General features: G+C 45.9%; 2 protein-coding genes across 2 annotated transcripts in view; one reads left to right on the top strand and one right to left on the bottom strand.

Annotated features, from left to right (window-relative positions):
- The window catches only part of OSER1 (oxidative stress responsive serine rich 1), a 313,341-nt gene that overhangs the window by 251,335 nt on the left and 44,355 nt on the right, over positions 1-17,651 (bottom strand). The gene's annotated exons all lie outside the window — the stretch shown is intronic.
- Positions 1-17,651, top strand: part of TTPAL (alpha tocopherol transfer protein like) — a 43,741-nt gene that overhangs the window by 7,981 nt on the left and 18,109 nt on the right. The gene's annotated exons all lie outside the window — the stretch shown is intronic.

The raw sequence follows: 17,651 nt of genomic DNA, 5'->3' as shown, positions 1-17,651 counted from the left end.
TTTCGAATTAGCTGGGCTCAGTGATGCCCGTCTGTAGTCCTAGCTGCTCAGGAGGTTGAGGCAAGAGTAACATTTCAGCCCAGGAGCTCAAGGCTGCAGTGAGCTATGATCAGGCCATTGCACTTCAGCCTGGGCAACAGAGCAAGACTCTGTCTCTTAAAAAAAAAAGGGGGGGCGGGTAGGGGGGAGCCAGGCTTGTAGCTCACACCTGTAATCCCAGCACTTTGGGAGGCTGAGGTGGGTGGATCACCTGAGGTCGGGAGTTACAGACCAGCCTAACAAACATGGAGAAACCCTGTTTCTACTAAAAATACAAAATTAGCCGGGCATGGTGGCTCATGCCTGTAATCCCGGCTACTGGGGAAGCTGAGGCAGGAGAATCGCTTGAACCCGGGAGGCGGAGCTTGCAGTGAGCTGAGATCGAACCATTGCACTCCAGCCTGGGCAACAAGAGCGAAACTCCATCTCAAACAAACAAACAAAAAAGGAACTAAGGCACAGAGAGTTTGAGTGACTTGCCTAAGGTCACACAGCTAGGAAGCAGCCAAATCTCAGGACTTTCGTCTATTCTGAATGGCTGTTCTCCACCACCCCCCCCGCCTTGCTGCTAACTCTCTGCTCGGACCAGCACTGTCTATGAATTCAAACTCTGACCCTTTCTAGAACTTTGGGCAAAGCCAGGAAATTCCATGAAACCCCTTCAAGGCCTGGGTTCCAGTTCCCCCAACTGCAAACCAAAAGAGAGCAAAACTAGCCCTCCTTGCAAGGTGGCTGTGAGAAAACAGTGATAAAAATTAATTATAGGACTTGTATGTAATAAAAATAATTGCAGGGCTGCTGGTAAACAGCCCGGCTCTAGAGATACAGACTGATGATAACAGGCATTTATGGCCCCGCGGCCCAGCCTTTCTAAGGCTGGGGTGATAGGAGCCGGGTCACGAGGTGGGGGTGGTCACAGGCAGGAAACTCCCAGCAGCCCTTGCCGCAGGGAGGCCTGGGCCTGTCTCCGAAGTGGCCTGCACAGTGTTTTCAGGGACATTTGGAAGGACACTCTCCTAGCTTGACGGGCCACCATTCATTATCCATCTGGTTGGGTCGGATGTCACTTGCTGTTTGCCTTTCTAAAAACCTGCAAACAAGGCTGGGTGTGGTGGCTCACACCTGTAATCCCAGCACTTTGGGAGGCCAAGGTGAGCAGATCGCTTGAGGTCAAGGGTTCAAGACCAGCCTGGCCGACATGGTGAAACCCTGTCTCTACTAAAAATACAAAAATTAGCTGGGCATGGTGGTGGGCGCCTGTAATCCCAGCTACTCAGGAGGCTGAGGCAGGAGAATTGCTTGAACTTGGGAGGCGGAGATTGAAGTGAACCAAGATCGTGCCATTGCACTCCAGCCTGGGCCACAGAGTGAGACTCTGTCTCAAATAAATAAATAAATAAATAAATGCAAAAACTTGTAAATAATGGGCACTTTACAGTGACTTTATTCATTTGTTAATTCTCAAGGCCCCAAGGATAGGCAGGGAGCAGATTTTGGTGGTGGAGGAGGTGGAGCAAGGCCCAGAGGAGACAGCAGTTCATTCTTCCTCTATCCAACGGATATTTATTAAGGGCTACTCCATGCCAGGTGCCTCGCTGGTGGAAGGTAGTGACAGGGACACCAGGGACTTGCCCAGGATCACAGGGTGTCCTAGGGTGGGAGGAAGTCAGGGCTGGTCCCTGGGTCCTCAACACCAAGGACAGTAGTCTCACTGCCACAAAAAAAGACCGGAGTGGCTTGTCCCTTTGGCAAAATGACTCCCTCTTAGGATTCTAGCCTTCCCTGCAGGCGTTCACAGTTAATTCTTAAAGACATAAAAAATCCATATTAGAACTCTAGTAATTTTTTTTTAATGAAAACGGAACCTACTTATCACAAAAGCTCAACCAATAAAGAGAAGTACAAATAACTAAGTTCAAAACGTGGAAATTTTACTACCCAGAGAAAAACACTCTTAGCAGAGGTAGCAGAGCTAAGCGGTCAAGAGCACAGACTCAGACCAAAGTGCCCGGGACCATGTGCTGGCTTGTAACCTAACCATGCTAGAGTGTAGAGTGTAGCCTCTCCTCTGCCTGTTTCTTTACTTGCAAAACTGTATAATGGCAGCACCTGTCAGATATAGTGTATTAAATGTTAGGAGCATGGACAAGCTAACCATTTGTGGAGTGCTTAGCACAGCACCCAGCACAGAATAAGTGCTACTTAAAGGGTTGTTCAGTGTATCCCCAGACGGTGCTACATGCAGACATACCACACCTGCTTATGGTCTTAGGACCTGATTTATATCACACACACACACACACATATATATACATATATATACACACATAAACATATACACACTAAACAAGATATTCCAGGCACCTTGCCATGTCTATAAGCTTCTTTCTATAAGTAAGAATTTGATTTAGGCTGGAGACAGTGGCTCACACCTGTAATCCCAGCACTTCGGGAGGCCGAGGCAGAAGGATCATGTGAGCACAGGCGTTTGAGACCAGCCTGGGCAACTTAGTGAGACCTCGCTAAGGTGTTGCAACATGTAGCTGTAGTCCCAACTACTTGGGAGGCTGAGTTGGGAGGATCGCTTGAGCCCGGGAAGTAGAGGTTGCAGTGAGCCAAGATTACGCCACTGCACTGCAGCCTGGGCAACAGAGTGAGACTCTATCTCAAACAAATAAAAAGAATGTACATTTCATGTTGATAGAAACTTTCTGGCTGTTTTCGGTCCTAAAAGAGTGCTTGGCACATAATAAATGCGCAAAAAAGTGTTGAATGAATGACTCTAATTTAGTCAATATCCATGACAGAGGAATCTGTTACATACTGGGTGTGTGACTTTGAGCAAGGCTTGTCAAGCCTCTGAACTTCAGTCTTCTAGGTTTAACGGGTATGACATAGATAACATGTACTGAGTTAACTCTGTGCTGGGACCAATTTGAAGTAGTTTATATGGAATATCTCCTTTAAACCATACAACAGCATTTGAGGTACTATTCTTAGTCCATATTAATGTTGAATTAGCTGAGGCACAAGGAGATTAAGTAACTTGGCTAAGGTCACAAGTAAAAGGTGGAGCTAAGAGACAAATTCCCCAGGCCTCTGATACCACAGTGTACCCACTTACCACCACTCTACACTGCTTTTCTAAGATAACCCACCCTTGGCCACCGACAGTAGAAGGAATAAATACATGGTGGTACATTTGTACAATAGAACATTATACAGCAATTGAGTGGCTCATGGGCTGGGAACTACGGCTCATATCTGTAATTCCAACACTTTGGAAGGTTGAGGCGGGTGGATTAGTTGAGCTCAAGAGTTTGGGACTAGCTTGGGCAATATAGCAAGACCCTATCTCTAAAAGAAGAAGAAGAAGATGAAGAAGAAGAAGGAGAAGGAGAAGGAGAAGGAGAAGGAGAAGAAGGAGGAGGAGGAGGAAGAGGAGGAGGAGGAGGAGGAGGAGACGACGACTATACAGTGATTAAGAAGAGCACATTGAGGCCAGGTGCAGTGGCTCATGCCTGTAATCCCAGCACTTTGGGAGGCCAAGGTGGGCGGATCATGAGGTCAGGAGTTTGAGACCAGCCTGGCCAACATGGTGAAACCATGTCTCTACTAAACATACAAAAAAAAAAAAAAAAAATTAGCCAGGCGTGGTGGCACGCACCTCTAATCCCAGCAACTCAGGAGGCTGAGACAGGAGAATTGCTTGAACCCGGGAGATGGAGATTGCAGTGAGCTGAGATTGTGTCATTGCACTCCAGTCTGGGTGACAGGGCAAGACTCCATCTCAAAAAAAAGAAAAATGACATCCTGGATTTTTATGGCAACCCTAAAGTTTGCATATGTATGATTCCATTTACGTGAAGTTCAGAAATAAGCAAAACGAATAAATGGTAATAGAATTAGGAGCATGGTTGCCTTGGGTGGGAGTAGGAGTGAGTAGAAAGGATATTAGAAAAGCTTCACATCTTGATCCGGATGGAGGTTACCTGTGTGTATACACATGTAACAATTCACCAAGCTGTACACTTAATGTTTTTACCTTTTACAACACTTGTGAATTACAACTCCATTAAAAAAATATATTTTTAGGCCAGTTGCAGTGGCTCACGTCTATAATCCTAGTACTTCAGGAGGTCAAAGACCAGCTTGGGCAACATGGCAAGACCCTGTCTCTACAGAAAAATTAAAAAATTAGCCAGGTATAGTTGTGCACACCTGTAATCCCAGCTTCTTGGAAGGTTGAGGCAGGAGGATCGCTTGAGCCCAGGAGATCTAGGCTACTGTGAGCTGCGATTGTGCCACTACACTCCAGCCTGGGCGACAGAGTGAGACCCTGTCTCAAAAAAAATTATGTGTATATGTATATGTGTATATATATATGTGTATATGTATATGTGTGTATATATATGTGTATATATATATGTATATATGTGTGTATATATGTATATGTATATATATGTATATATGTGTATATATATGTATATATGTAATACACAAATTTTTTAAATCCCACAGAGTGATATGCCCTATTAGAAAATCTTTGATAATATTCTCTAATGAGATGTTTGCAAGGTTAAAAGGTGATAAAGTTTGTGACTCTCTTGCTCTATTTTAGGCTTTCATAGTAAGAGCTCAGTGTTTAATGTAAACGGCATTGTTAAATGTAACAGCAGTATTCATATAGCATCGTTATTATCACGGCTTTTTGTATTTATTTCTATTGCCAACAGATTGGAGCGCCCCCGAGTGTTTAATGTGTTATAGTACCTCAGTTATTACAAAGAGCACCCTAAACCCAAGTTTGTAGTCTCAACGCCAAAGGGCAATGCTTTTCTTTTCTTTCACTCCAGTGCCACACAAAAAAGGACCAAAACATGACCTCCTGGGAGCAAAGAAACACCAGGTTGCCTAAGGAGAGGTGAACTGGCCCAGGCTGGAAACAGAGCAGGTCAAATCTCCCGCGCTGATCAGTGCTGGGATCGTGCCTGTGAACAGCCACTGCACTCGCCGGTCTCTCAAAAAAAAAAAAAAAAAAAAAAAAAGTAGCAAAATTCACATCAGATCAATGGGTCCCAAGGTCAACTCAAGCCCTGCCCATGATCACTCTCTGAAACGTGTCAGAAAGAAGGCAGAAGGGAATACGCAGCTACCTCCCTTTGATGCAAGCACATTGCAAATATCATCTCGTTTCACAGGAGCTCACATAATATTTGAAGGTGGCATCAGACGGACTACAAAAATGCTTTTGTATTACTATGGTATTATATTCTATAGTCACAGCTAGCTTTCAGTGACGGCTTCCTGTGTCCCAGGTACCTTACTAGGCGCTAGAGGTCCATGGTTAGCTTTGATCTTTAAAATGACCTGGGAGGAATATATTCTTTTGTAGCCTGCTTTTTTCCCTTCAGCAGTACACTTTGGGCATCTTTCCATGTCAATAAATAGAGCTGGGTCGGAAGTACCTGATTCAAAGGCTGAGAAACTTAAACAGTCAGCAGCCACTGCCCAGGTGAAGATCAATAATAGTTAACATTTATTGAGTGCTTTATTACACACCAGGCCCTCCACTCATTGTTTAAGGTGAACTCTCTCGCATTTGATCCTTGAGGCAATCCCAAGGTAGCTTCTATTATTATTCAGATGGAGAATCTGAAGCCCAGAGAAGCAAAGGAACACAGTTGAGGTCAGACAGCTGGTGTTTAATGGCAGAGGTGGGATTCAAACCCAGGTCCCTCTGATTCAGGCGCTGGGCTCTCGGCCAGCACATTTGGAGGACAACATGGAGGAGGATGCAAGGGGAGTCTTCCAAGTGGGGAGAGGATCCACTGACAAAGGCTGAAGACAGGCAGGAGGGTGGTGTGGGCCCAGGCCATTGTCCTCTATGGAAATGACAGTAAGGCTTCCTGGAGGTGACACCATTTGGACTAATTCTATGTCTCCAGCCGATAAAGGAGGTCTTTTTATAACTTACCAGTTCCTGAGCATATGTCCAGTGAGACATACGTGGATTCAAATCCTCATTGTTCCACTCTAGTTTAAAAAAAAAAAAAAATCAGCATTATCACCAGACCTACAGTGGTTTGCGCCTATAATTCCAACACTTTGGGAGGCCAAGGCAGGTGGATCACCTGAGGTCAGGAGTTCGAGACCAGACTGGCCAACATAGTGAAACCCCATCTCCACTAAAAATACAAAAATTAGCTGGGCGTGGTGGTGCACGCCCGTAATCCCAGCTACTCGGGAGGCTGAGACAGGAGAATCATTTAAACCCAGAAGGTGGAGGTTGCAGTGAGCCAAGAACATGCCACTGCATTTCAGCCTGGGTGACAAAGCGAGACTCAGTCTCAAAAATAAAAATAAAAATAAAAAATAAACAGCATTGTTGAGATATAATTGATGTTCAATACATACTGAAATTGAATCATTTGATGAGTTTCAACATATGTACATACCCAAGGAACCATCACCACAATCAAGATGCCAAGTGTTTCAATTGCTTCCAAAAGCTCCCTCATGCTGGTTTATAAGTCATCCCCTATTCATCCCACCACCCCATTTCCAGGTAACCATCATCACTATAGGTTGCTTTCTTTCACTATAGATGGCTTTACATTTTCTGGGATTTTATAGAAATGAAATCATGCTATATGTACTCTTTATTAATTTTTTTTTTTTTGTATACAGAGCCTCTCTCTGTTGCCCAGGCTGGGAGTGCAGTGGCGAAAACTTGGCTCACTGAAACCTCTGCCCCTGCGGGTGTTCAAGCAATTCTCCTGCCTCAGCCTCACTAGTAGCTGGCATCACAGGCGTGTGCTACCATACCTGGACAATTTTCTTTTGTGTGTGTGTGTGTGTTTTTAGTAGAGACGAGGTTTCACCATGTTGGTCAGGCTGGTCTCGAACTCCTGAGCTCAGATAATCCACCCACCTCGGCCTCCCAAAGTGCTGGGATTATAGGCATGAGCCGCTGCACCTGGCCAATATGTACTCTTTCTGTCTGACTTCTCTCATTCAGCATAATTATTTTGTCATTTATCCATGCTATTGCACATATCAATAATTTGTCTTTTTTTATTGCTAAGTAGGATTGAGATGCAGATGCACATATATCAGATTGGTGCAAAAGTAATTGTGGTTTTGACTGTTACTTTTTTTTTTTTTTTGAGACAGGCTCTTGCTCTGTTGCCCATGCTGGAGTGCAATGGTGCAATCTCAGCTCACTGCAACCTCTGCATCCAGGTTCAAGCGATTCTCCCGCCTCAGCCTCCTGAGTAGCTGGGACTACAGGCATGCACCACCATGCTCGGCTAATTTTTGTATTTTTAGTAGAGGCAGGGTTTCACCATGTTGGCCAGGCTGGTCTTGAACTCCTGGCCTCAAGAAATCCGCCTGCCTCGGCCTCTCAAAGTGCTGGGATTACAGGCATGAGCCACCATGCCCGGCCATTTTGCCATTACTTTTAATGGCAAAACCGCAATTACTTTTGCACCAACCTAATAGATCTCACAGGCGAAGCACGGTGGCTCACACCTGTAATCCCAACACTTTGGGAGGCTGAGACAAGCAGATCACTTGAGCCCAGGAGTTTGAGACCAGCCTGGGCCACATAGCGAAACCCTGTCGCTACTAAACACCAAAAAATTAGCCAGGCATGGTGCTGTGTGCCTGTCTATAGTCTCAGCTACTCAGGAGGTTGAGGTGGGAGAATCACTTGAGCCCTGAAGTCGAGCTGCAGTGAGCCGTGATTGCACCACTGCACTCCCCTTTGTCTCCAACAAACAACAAAGAAAGATACAGATGCCACAGTTTCTTTATCCACGTCCCTGGGCATGTTATTGTTTCCTCCAGTTTTTGACTATTACAAATAAAACTGCTATGAACATTCACGTACATGTCTTTGAGTGGACAAATGCTTTCATTACCCAGGAATACAACTGCTCGTCACATAAGCGTATGTTTAACTTTTTAAGAAACTGCAAACTACTTCCCGGCCTGGCTTTTTAAACTGTAATCATTTTAGATGCACTCATTTTTTTTTAACCTGTGGATCTAATAGCTCGTTTTTTAGACTCTCTGGGCCTCAGTTTTTTCATGTGTAAAATGGAGATAATTGGTCAGGTGCGGTGGCTCATGCCTGTAATCCCAGCACTTTAGGAGGCCGAGGCAGGCAGATCACTTGAGGTCAGGAGTTCGAGACCAGCCTGGACAACATGGTGAAACCCCATCTCTACTAAAAATACAAAAATTAGCTGGGCATGGTGGCGCACACCTGTAGTCCCAGCTACTCAGGAGGCTGAAGCAGGAGAACAGCATGAACCCGGGAGGCGGAGGTTGCAGTGAGCCAACATCGTGCCACTGTACTCCAGCCTGGCGACAGAGCAAGAATCCGTCTCAAAAAAAAAAAAAAGGAGATAATTATATCAGCTTTGAAAGATAGTGAAGACAGAGTGAACTAGCACATAAGCACGTATGCAGCACGTAGAACAGGGACTGGGACATAGTAAGGGTTTCATAAGGGGTGGGTTGTTGTTGTTGTTGTTGTTGGTTTTGAGATGGAGTCTCGTGCAGTGTTACAATGTCAGCTCACTGCAACCTCTGCCTCCCAGGTTCAAGTGATTCTCCTGCCTCAGCCTCTCGAGTAGCTGGGATTACAGGCACACACCACCATGCCTGGCTAATTTTTGTATTTTTAGCGGAGACTAGGTTTCACCATGTTAGCCACGCTGGTTTCGAACTCCCGACGTCAGGTGATCCACCTGCTTTGACCTCCCAAAGTGCTGGATTACAGGTGTGAGCCACCACGCCCAGCCAAGGGAGATTATTTTATTACAATTGAACCACAGCTGTCCTGTGATCTGGCCACTTACCCCAGGATACAGCATCCTCAACTAGACGGCAAAAAGCCACTTCCTTTGCACTTAGTCAGTGCTGTTAGCCTGGAGGAATAACAATAGCACCATCGACTGTGCCAGGCACTATCCTCGGTACTTTTGTATGTTGAATCCTTGCAAAGCCCTGTGAGGTGGGTCAGTGTTTGCCTTCTGTATCACAGATGAGAAAACTGGGATGTAGTAACCAGTCATTGGCCAAGGTCACACAGCAGTGAAGTAATGGTACTGTGAATTGAATCTACGTAGTTTGATTTAGGATCTAGAAGTTTCACTAATGGATTACCTAGCTCAGAGCTAGTGAAATAGCCCAGTCACAAAACCACGTCCTGATGCCCAGAATCATCTTCAGCTCCTCAGACACAGAGCCTGAGGCAAAGATTAGGTACTGTGTGATTTATAAAGGAAAGAACCTGTAAGGGATGAAGGGAAGCAAGACAGGGAGGGAAACAAGCAAAGATGTGGTCTCAGGTAAAGTCTAGCAAAAAGGCTGGCTTTGTGTACCTCTGTACGAGTCAGCTGTTGGCTGCCAGCCACCCTGTGGGTGAGAGGAATAAACTCCAGGGTGAGGTGATTCCTGAGATGGCAGTTCTCAGTAGAAATGGAAATAGTAAGCCATTAGAAGCCAACAACTGAAGCTTCTGGGGGGATGGTATTGGTGTGCTAGCCCATGAAGGGCTCAAGAGGTTCCCAGAGGCATGCTTCTTGCCTGCCTAATGAAGCAAGTTCTAGAACATTCTGGAACATTCACTTCCTAGACTTGTTTTGGAGAATCCTCCTTCTCACTGAGAGCAGAATGTTGAAGAAACCTGGCCTGTGACATAATCAAAGCACACCTTCATTTTTATCTCCCAGTGTCCCTTCTAAGATGTATTTGGTGGAGAAACATTTTCCCTGCCACTGAGTGAAATCTCCCCCTTACTCTTCTGCTCGTTCTGAGGAAACAGGTAATTCTATGGTCACTTTAGGTCACAAATATACTCAATTTAGAAATGAGAATGTCCAGTGAAGCTTCTAACCAAAATTCCCAATTTGATTTAGGGCTTAAACCTTCTCCCCTCGCTCTCAGGCCTGCTGCAGGGAGGTGGTGTGGGTGGCTCCTTCTCTATCTCTCCTTCCCTCATCTACACGTGGGGTACAGTGGGGGGTGTTGGAGATAGCAAGGGGGGAGAAAGGGTCTCCCTTGAGCTGCAACCATCCTGGCTGGCTTCAAGCTGCCCCTTTCTGTCGTGGGCTCCGTGGAGACGGCCACTGTCACAGGGGCCCTCTCACTCTTGACCTTGGCGGATGCACCTCTCCTCATAGGGGTCCCTTGCAAGTCATTCATCAGCCCTTAGGAACTCAACATCCAACTCAAGCTTCTTGCTGCTGCCACACCTCTGCCCCTCCAGGAGGCTCTAGGGGACAGGACCCAAGAGGACCCCTTGTAGGTGCTCTCTGCCAACGCTGGTCCACGGGAAACACACCAGCCAGCAGCCTGTGCCCTGAAAGTCCTGGGAATGTGGCTGACCTTAGCACACCCACACTGTGGCTCCTGCACCGATTCAGCCAGGCAGCCTGTTTCTCTCAGCCTCTAGATGCCCATGCCCACATGAGACCACTGGGCCCGCTCATAATGGCCACACATTAATCTCTACAAATAGTAGCCCCTCTCATGAAAGAGCCCTCATGACCCCATTCCACTCTTCCGAGGAGATGGCCACCAAAGAACTCTTTGCCTCCTCTTCCCATCCTAGGAGAATGTGGGGGATATAGGGGTAATAATAAATGTAGGGGTTTTGGGTAGTCACGGCCAAATTTTAGCAGCTATGGGTTTTGACTGGGGCTCTTAAAAAACAGTTACGCCGGGCGCGGTGGCTCAAGCCTGTAATCCCAGCACTTTGGGAGGCCGAGACGGGCGGATCACGAGGTCAGGAGATCGAGACCATCCTGGCTAACACGGTGAAACCCCGTCTCTACTAAAAAAAAAATACAAAAAACTAGCCGGGCGAGGTGGCGGGCGCTTGTAGTCCCAGCTACACGGGAGGCTGAGGCAGGAGAATGGCGTAAACCCGGGAGGCGGAGCTTGCAGTGAGCTGAGGTCCGGCCACTGCACTCCAGCCTGGGTGACAGAGCGAGACTCTGTCTCAAAAAAAAAAAAAAAAAAAAAAAAAAAAAAAACAGTTACTGGTTGTCACAGCAGAGCTTTCTAGAAACATCTTACAAGTCACGTCCACCACCCCGAGCTTCCGTTTTTTCATATCCTTACTGGGGTGACAACACCTTACTGGGGGTTTGTTGTGAGGGCTGAGTGAAGTAGTGAATTTGCGGAGCTGACACTCCAGGATTCCACAATCACAGACCTGCAAATTCCATCTCCGTGGGACCATTTAGAAGTGATGTGGCTTCTCTGAGTCTGTTTACTCCTTTGTCAAATGGAAGAGCCTCTACTCCATCGCATCTCTGTAAGGTTAAGTGAATACATATGACATGCTTAGCACGGGACCTGGCACCTGGTAAGAACTCAGTCCATGCTAGGTGCTATTAATACAATGGTGGGTGGCTGGTACTGATGGAGGGGATGTGGGACCTCCACCCCTTCCATTTCTCTCACTATTCCAGGCCCTGTTTTGGAAATGCTTCAGCCAGGCTGGGATCCAGGGCCCCTGGGAACAGAGAGGACATGCTGTACCTCCAAGCAGCCATGCTGACTCAGGTTGGGAAATCAGTGTGTGACCACAAAAACACAGCCAGGTTCTTCCCACTTCTGGGAAATCCGCACAGCCAACCCACGGGCATCTCTTTACCCCGTCCCGAGAGGTGGCCAGCTCCATTCTAGGACCTGATTGGGCGGCTTGTGAGCACAAGGCTGGCACACTGAGAAAAAGGAGTCTCTTGCCCCTTAGGGAACCCCAGGCCCAGGGGTCACAAGCTTTGCACGACCCTCTGATTGGGGTCAAACATGTCTGGTGTTTGCCAAGCCTCTGACTTCCCCCAGCCCGCATCTGGACACTTCTCAAGCCAAGCCAGGCTCCGGACCACTGGTTGGGCAACCCATGACCTCAAACTGGGTCAGACCCATCAGATGAGCATCTGTTTAAGAGTATAGGACATTTTGTTCTTTAGAATCCCAAGGGTCAGAGTATGAACCCTCCCCGTCCCCGATTCAAACTCCTCCCCCACCACCTACTGCCATTTGTTTACTCTGTTACTTTGAGCAAGTTTTTCAGCTCTCTGAGTTCTAGTTTTCCTATCCACCAAATGCAGACTAACAAGTACCTTCACCTTCCAGGGTTGATGTGAGATTCAGGTAGTGAATGTCAAAGGATGGCACACACATTAGCAGGCACTCCAAAAGGGGGAGCTATTATTGCAAACAGGGCACTAGACACCAAGTGAAAAACAGTATGGTATATATGGTACAGTGGATAAGAGGGCAGAGCTGAGAGCCAGACTGCCTGGGTTCCAAACCTGCTAGTCAGGTGTGGTGGCTCATGCCTGTAATCCTAGCACTTTGCGAGGTCAAGGCGGGTGGATCACTTGAGGCCAGGAGTTTGAGACCAACCTGGCCAATAAAACCCCATCTCTACTCAAAATACAAATAAAATTAGCCGGGCGTGATGGCATGCGCCTGTAATCCTAGCTAATCAGGAGGCTGAGGCAGGAGAATCGCCTGAACCCAGGAGGCAGAGGTTGCAGTGAGCCAAGACTGTGCCACTGCGCTCCAGCCTGGGCCACAGAGTGAGACGCTGCCTCAAAACAAGACAATACAAAACAAAACAGGCTGCCTTGCCAACCTCCTGTGTGGCCACAGGGAATCTCTCTAAGCCTCAGTTTTCTTCTCTGTAAAATGGGAATAACCATAATACAGTTATGAGGATTCAATTAGATTAGTTGCACTGGAAACAGTGCCTGTCACATAGTATTACCTAATAACCGTTACCGATTTTTTATTTTACTTTTTCCAGTCTCGGCCCCAGTTGGGAAGCATGAACTATTTTTAATTAGCCACACAAGTTAGCAATGTCGGTAACGGTGCTGAAATCACACAGGTCAGTGTTTTGAACAAAATTCACCTGGAAGTCATATTTAGTGAGCACCTACCTATCTACCTGGTGCTAACAGAAGCCATACATTTAGATACATGTATATGTACATGTATACACTCATATGCACACACACATACTGTGAAGTAGGTATTGCTGTCTTCATTTTTTAAAACCTTTATATTATAGAGCAAAACAGATGCAGAAAACCACACAAATTAAATTTGTAGCAGCCAGATGCAGTGGCTCACACCTGTAATCCCAGCACTTTGAGAAGCAGAGGTGAGTAGATTGCTTGAGCCCAGGAGTTTGAGATCAACCTGGGCAACATGGCAAAACCTGAAACCCCATCTCTATGAAAAATACATAAATTAGCCGGGCATGGTGGCATGTACCTGTAGCCCCGGTTACTCAGGAGGCTGAAGTAGGAGGATTACTTGAGTCTGGGGAGGTCTGAGGCTACAGTGAGCTGAGATCACACTGCTGTACTCCACCCCGGGCAACAAAGTGAGACCCTATCTCAAAAAAAAAAAAAAAAAATTGTAGCTTAGTGAGTTATATTAAGGCAAACACCCTGTAACCACCACCCAGGTCAAGAAACAGAATTTTTTCAGCCACCTCAGGGTTCCCCTCCCCACCTCACCAGGTACTCCATACCAATCACAGCCCCTTCCCCCAAAATAATCACTAATCCGACTATTAATTACTTCCTTGCGTTTCTTCATGACTTACTCATCTGAGTGTGCATCCCTAGATGTTATTGTTTAGTTGTGTCCACTTTTTATTTTTATTTATTTATTTTTTGTTGATATGGAGTCTCATTCAACTGCCCAGGCGGTGACACGATCTCGGCTCACTGCAACCACCGTCTCCCGGGTTCAAGAGATTCTCCCGTCTCAGCCTCCCCAGTAGCTGGGATTACAGGCACCCACCATCATGCCCGGCTAATTTTTATATTTTAGTGGAGATGGGGTTTCACCACATTGGCCAGGCTGGTCTTGAACTCCTGACCTCAGGTGATCCACCTGCCTCGGCCTCCCAAAGTGCTGGGATTACAGGCGTGAGCCACCACACCCAGCCATGTCCACTTTTTAAAAGCCTCTTTTGTGTGTGTGTGTGTGTGTGTGTGTGTGTGTTTTCTTTTGTTTTTTAGGAGACAAGGTCTCACTCTGTCTTGCAGGAGGGAGCGCACCGGTGCAATCTTGGCTCACTGCAGCCTTGAACACCCCAGGCTCAGGTGATCCTCTTACCTCAGCCTCCAGAGTAGCCAGGACTACAGGCATGTGCCACCACACCTGGCTAATTTTTGTATTTTTTTGTAGAGACAGGGTTTTACCATGTTGCCAAGGCTGGTCTTGAACTCCTGGCCTCAAAAGATCCTCCCATTTAGGTCTCCAAAAGTGCTGGAACTACTGGTGTGAGCCACAGTGCCCAGCCAAAAGCCTCTTTTATTAATCCAAAAGCCTCTTTTTAAAAATAGTCTACAGGTTCTCCTTTCCATCCTTTTCTCTTCCTTGAAGTTTATCTGTTGAATTCAGGCTGTTTTACGTGTAGTTTCTCAAAGTCTGAATTTTGTCAATTGCATCCTCATAGTACAATATAACACGGCCCTCTGACCTCTGCATTGCCTGCAAATTAGCAGCTGGATCAGACTCAGGGTCCATCTTTTTGGCATGATTATAGCTGGTGCTGGACTCCTTTCCAAGCAGCTCCTACAAGGCTGGAGTTTGTTCCTTTTTTGATGTTAGCTGCCATTGTGTACAATGGCTAGATACATTCATTCACTGTAAATAACAAAATGGCAATATTGCATCATTTTGTTTTCATGTATTAGCTGTAGTAATTTTATAGGAAGCTTCTTCCCTTTATCTATTATTTGGTTTCCCAGTGCTACAGTTCATTTAGGAAAGGCAGGAGAATGACTAGATTCTTTATTTACCTAGTTTTCAAGAATACAATTTATTTCCATGCCATCGTCAGAAGGTGATTGATTTGCTGGATATCATTATGAACCCAGGGTTTTAAACATATTTGATGAGTTTCAATCAACTGCAAGTATTATCTTTGTTGCAGCTAACATTGTTTCATCTGCAGGCTGGCTTCTAAGTCCTTTTGGTGTGACCCTGGTAGCCTTTGATAGCTTCCTTGTTAACTGACATGACAAGATATTTCAGGCTCATTTTGTGTATCTCCTGCTACAGATCTGGAATGAGTAATTTCTTCAAGAACTCTTTTTGTTTTTATTAATCAAAACTATTATCTGGGTGCAAGATATGCTCATTGCTACAAGATGACCATGGTTTAAGTCTTTTTTAGTAGCTAGAACTAGGTATTGTATATATGAATACACACATATACATTTCCTTTAAAAGTAGTCTCAAGTTCACATTGATATATCCAATGTAAATAGAGTTGTATAGGATGTTTATGGAACCTATTCTGTATTACATCTGTAGTTCCTTTCTTCCACACTTGGAATCTTTCGTTTTCAAGGATACAGGGGCTGATATAATGGAAAGATGCTATAATTACTGGTTAAAATGACTCAATAATTCACAGGGATTTAAAAACTCCTTTAAACCTTAGGTTGTGTGGCAAACATCTTACACTCGCCCACTACTGGAGTTGGCAAAACGCTTTCCAGTTTCAGCCACTGTTTTCCCAACAACACGTGAATACATGTTGCAATTTTAGCACTCTCCTTGTCTCAGGCCCGTCAGACACCTTGCTGCTTCCCTTCTGTTTCCACTGCACAGAGATGCCAGTGACATGCAGGCCTTGTAGCTGTTGGTGATTTGTCCCCACTTGTGTTTTGGAATTCATGAAGATGCCTTGTCACTTAGTTTTGTGGTAAACGTGTTTATGAATTTTTTTCTATTTTTGTTTGGGGGTTTGGGGAGATTCAAATCTATGCTAGGCATTATTGCCTCCATCTTTCCAGAATTCCCCAGTTGGTATTATTTTCACAGATGAGGAAACTGAACCCCAGGGGAAATGTGATTTGCCCAAGATCACACAGCCAGCGACAGCACAGAAATGTATGTGAGGTCACCTGCTTTCATGCAAGGTACAGAGAAGATACCTGATATGGACCGCTCCTTCCTCATCTTCCTCTCTATTTCCACTGGTCAGTGTCTTTACAGGATTCTGGGGGGTTTGGGGGGGGCTTTTTGTTTGTTTTTTGAGGTGGAGTCTTCCTCTGTTGCTTAGGCTGGAGTACAGTGGCATGATCTCGGTTCACTGCAACCGCCACCTGCCGGATTCAAATGATTCTCCTGCTTAAGCCTCCCGAGTAGCTGGGATTACAAGCACCCACCAGCACACCCAGCTAATTTTTGTACTTTTAGGAGAGATGGGGTTTCACCATGTTGGCCAGGCTGGTCTCGAAATCCTGGCCTCAAGTCATCCTCCTGCCTCGGCCTCCCAAAGTGCTGGGATTACAAGTGTGAGCCACCGTGCCTGGCCCCATGATTCTGTTATTGACAATCAAATGAGATTATCCATGCAAAGAGCTCATCACTGTACCAATGAAAGCATTCAATAACTGGTAGCAGTTAGTATAGGATTTTACAGTTGATGAAACCAAGGGCTGGAGAGACAGATAATTGTTCCACTGTTACACAGCTGGTAAGTGACACAGGCTTTCTCAGGTCTGTCTGACCAGAACCTAACATTCTTTCTCCCACACTAGTGGTTCTTAATTTGGAGCAGCTTTGTCTCCCAGGTGGTATTTGGCAATGTCTGGAGCTATCTTTGGTTTTCATCACTGTGAATGTGGAGTGCTACTGTCATCTAGTGGGTAAAGCCTAGGAATGACATTAAACATCCTACATCTCTCCCACACCCCCGAAACAAAGACTTTTCCAACTCCAAATGTCAATAGTGCTAAGGTTGAGAAATTATGCCCTATACTGTGGTGCCATCCTAAATAAGCCTTACCAGGTGAGGCATGGTGGCTCACACCTGTAATCCCAGCACTTTGGGAGGCTGAGGCAAGATCATCTGAGGTCAGGAGTTCAAGACTAGCCTGGCCAACATGGTGAAACCCGTCTCTACTAAAAATACAAAAATTAGCCAGGCACAGTGGTGCACACCTTTAGCCCCAGCTACTAGGGAAGCTGAGGCAGGAGAATCGCTGGAACCCAGGGGGTACAGGTTGCAGTGAGTCAAGATTGCACCACTGCACTCCAGCCTGGGTGACAGAGTGGCACTCTGTCTCAAAAAAATAAAAATAAAAATAAATAAGTCTTACCTTAGAATCAATACTAAGGCTGGTCCTAGGAGATTTTCTGAGCTCAGAATCACAGGCCCTGAACATAGACAGCTCAGTCATGTCTAGCCTCCTCCAGCATGTACGCAATGCAGTGTCAAGATTTTTTTTCTTCAGAGGCTGGATGAAACTAGGAGAGCAAGATTTTTGGAACCTTCCAAACCAAGACACAGGGCAAGCAGCCCCCGGTGATCTTGCTGCTTGAGAGTGGGTGATCATCACCGATAAACAGACATTTCATGATACAATGTGCCGGAACTCTGCACATGCCTTTTTTTTTTTTTTTTTTTTTTTTTTTTTTTTTTTTGAGACAGAGTCTCTCTCTGTCACCCAGGCTGTAGTGCAGTGGCATAATCTTGGCTCACTGCAACCTCTGCCCCCCAGGTACAAGCTATTTTCCTGCCTCAGCCTCCTGAGTAGCTG

The sequence above is a fragment of the Macaca thibetana genome, chromosome 10, assembly GCF_024542745.1.
Source record: "Macaca thibetana thibetana isolate TM-01 chromosome 10, ASM2454274v1, whole genome shotgun sequence".
Classification (NCBI taxonomy): domain Eukaryota; kingdom Metazoa; phylum Chordata; class Mammalia; order Primates; family Cercopithecidae; genus Macaca; species Macaca thibetana.
This window is presented reverse-complemented; position numbering and strand designations above follow the sequence as displayed.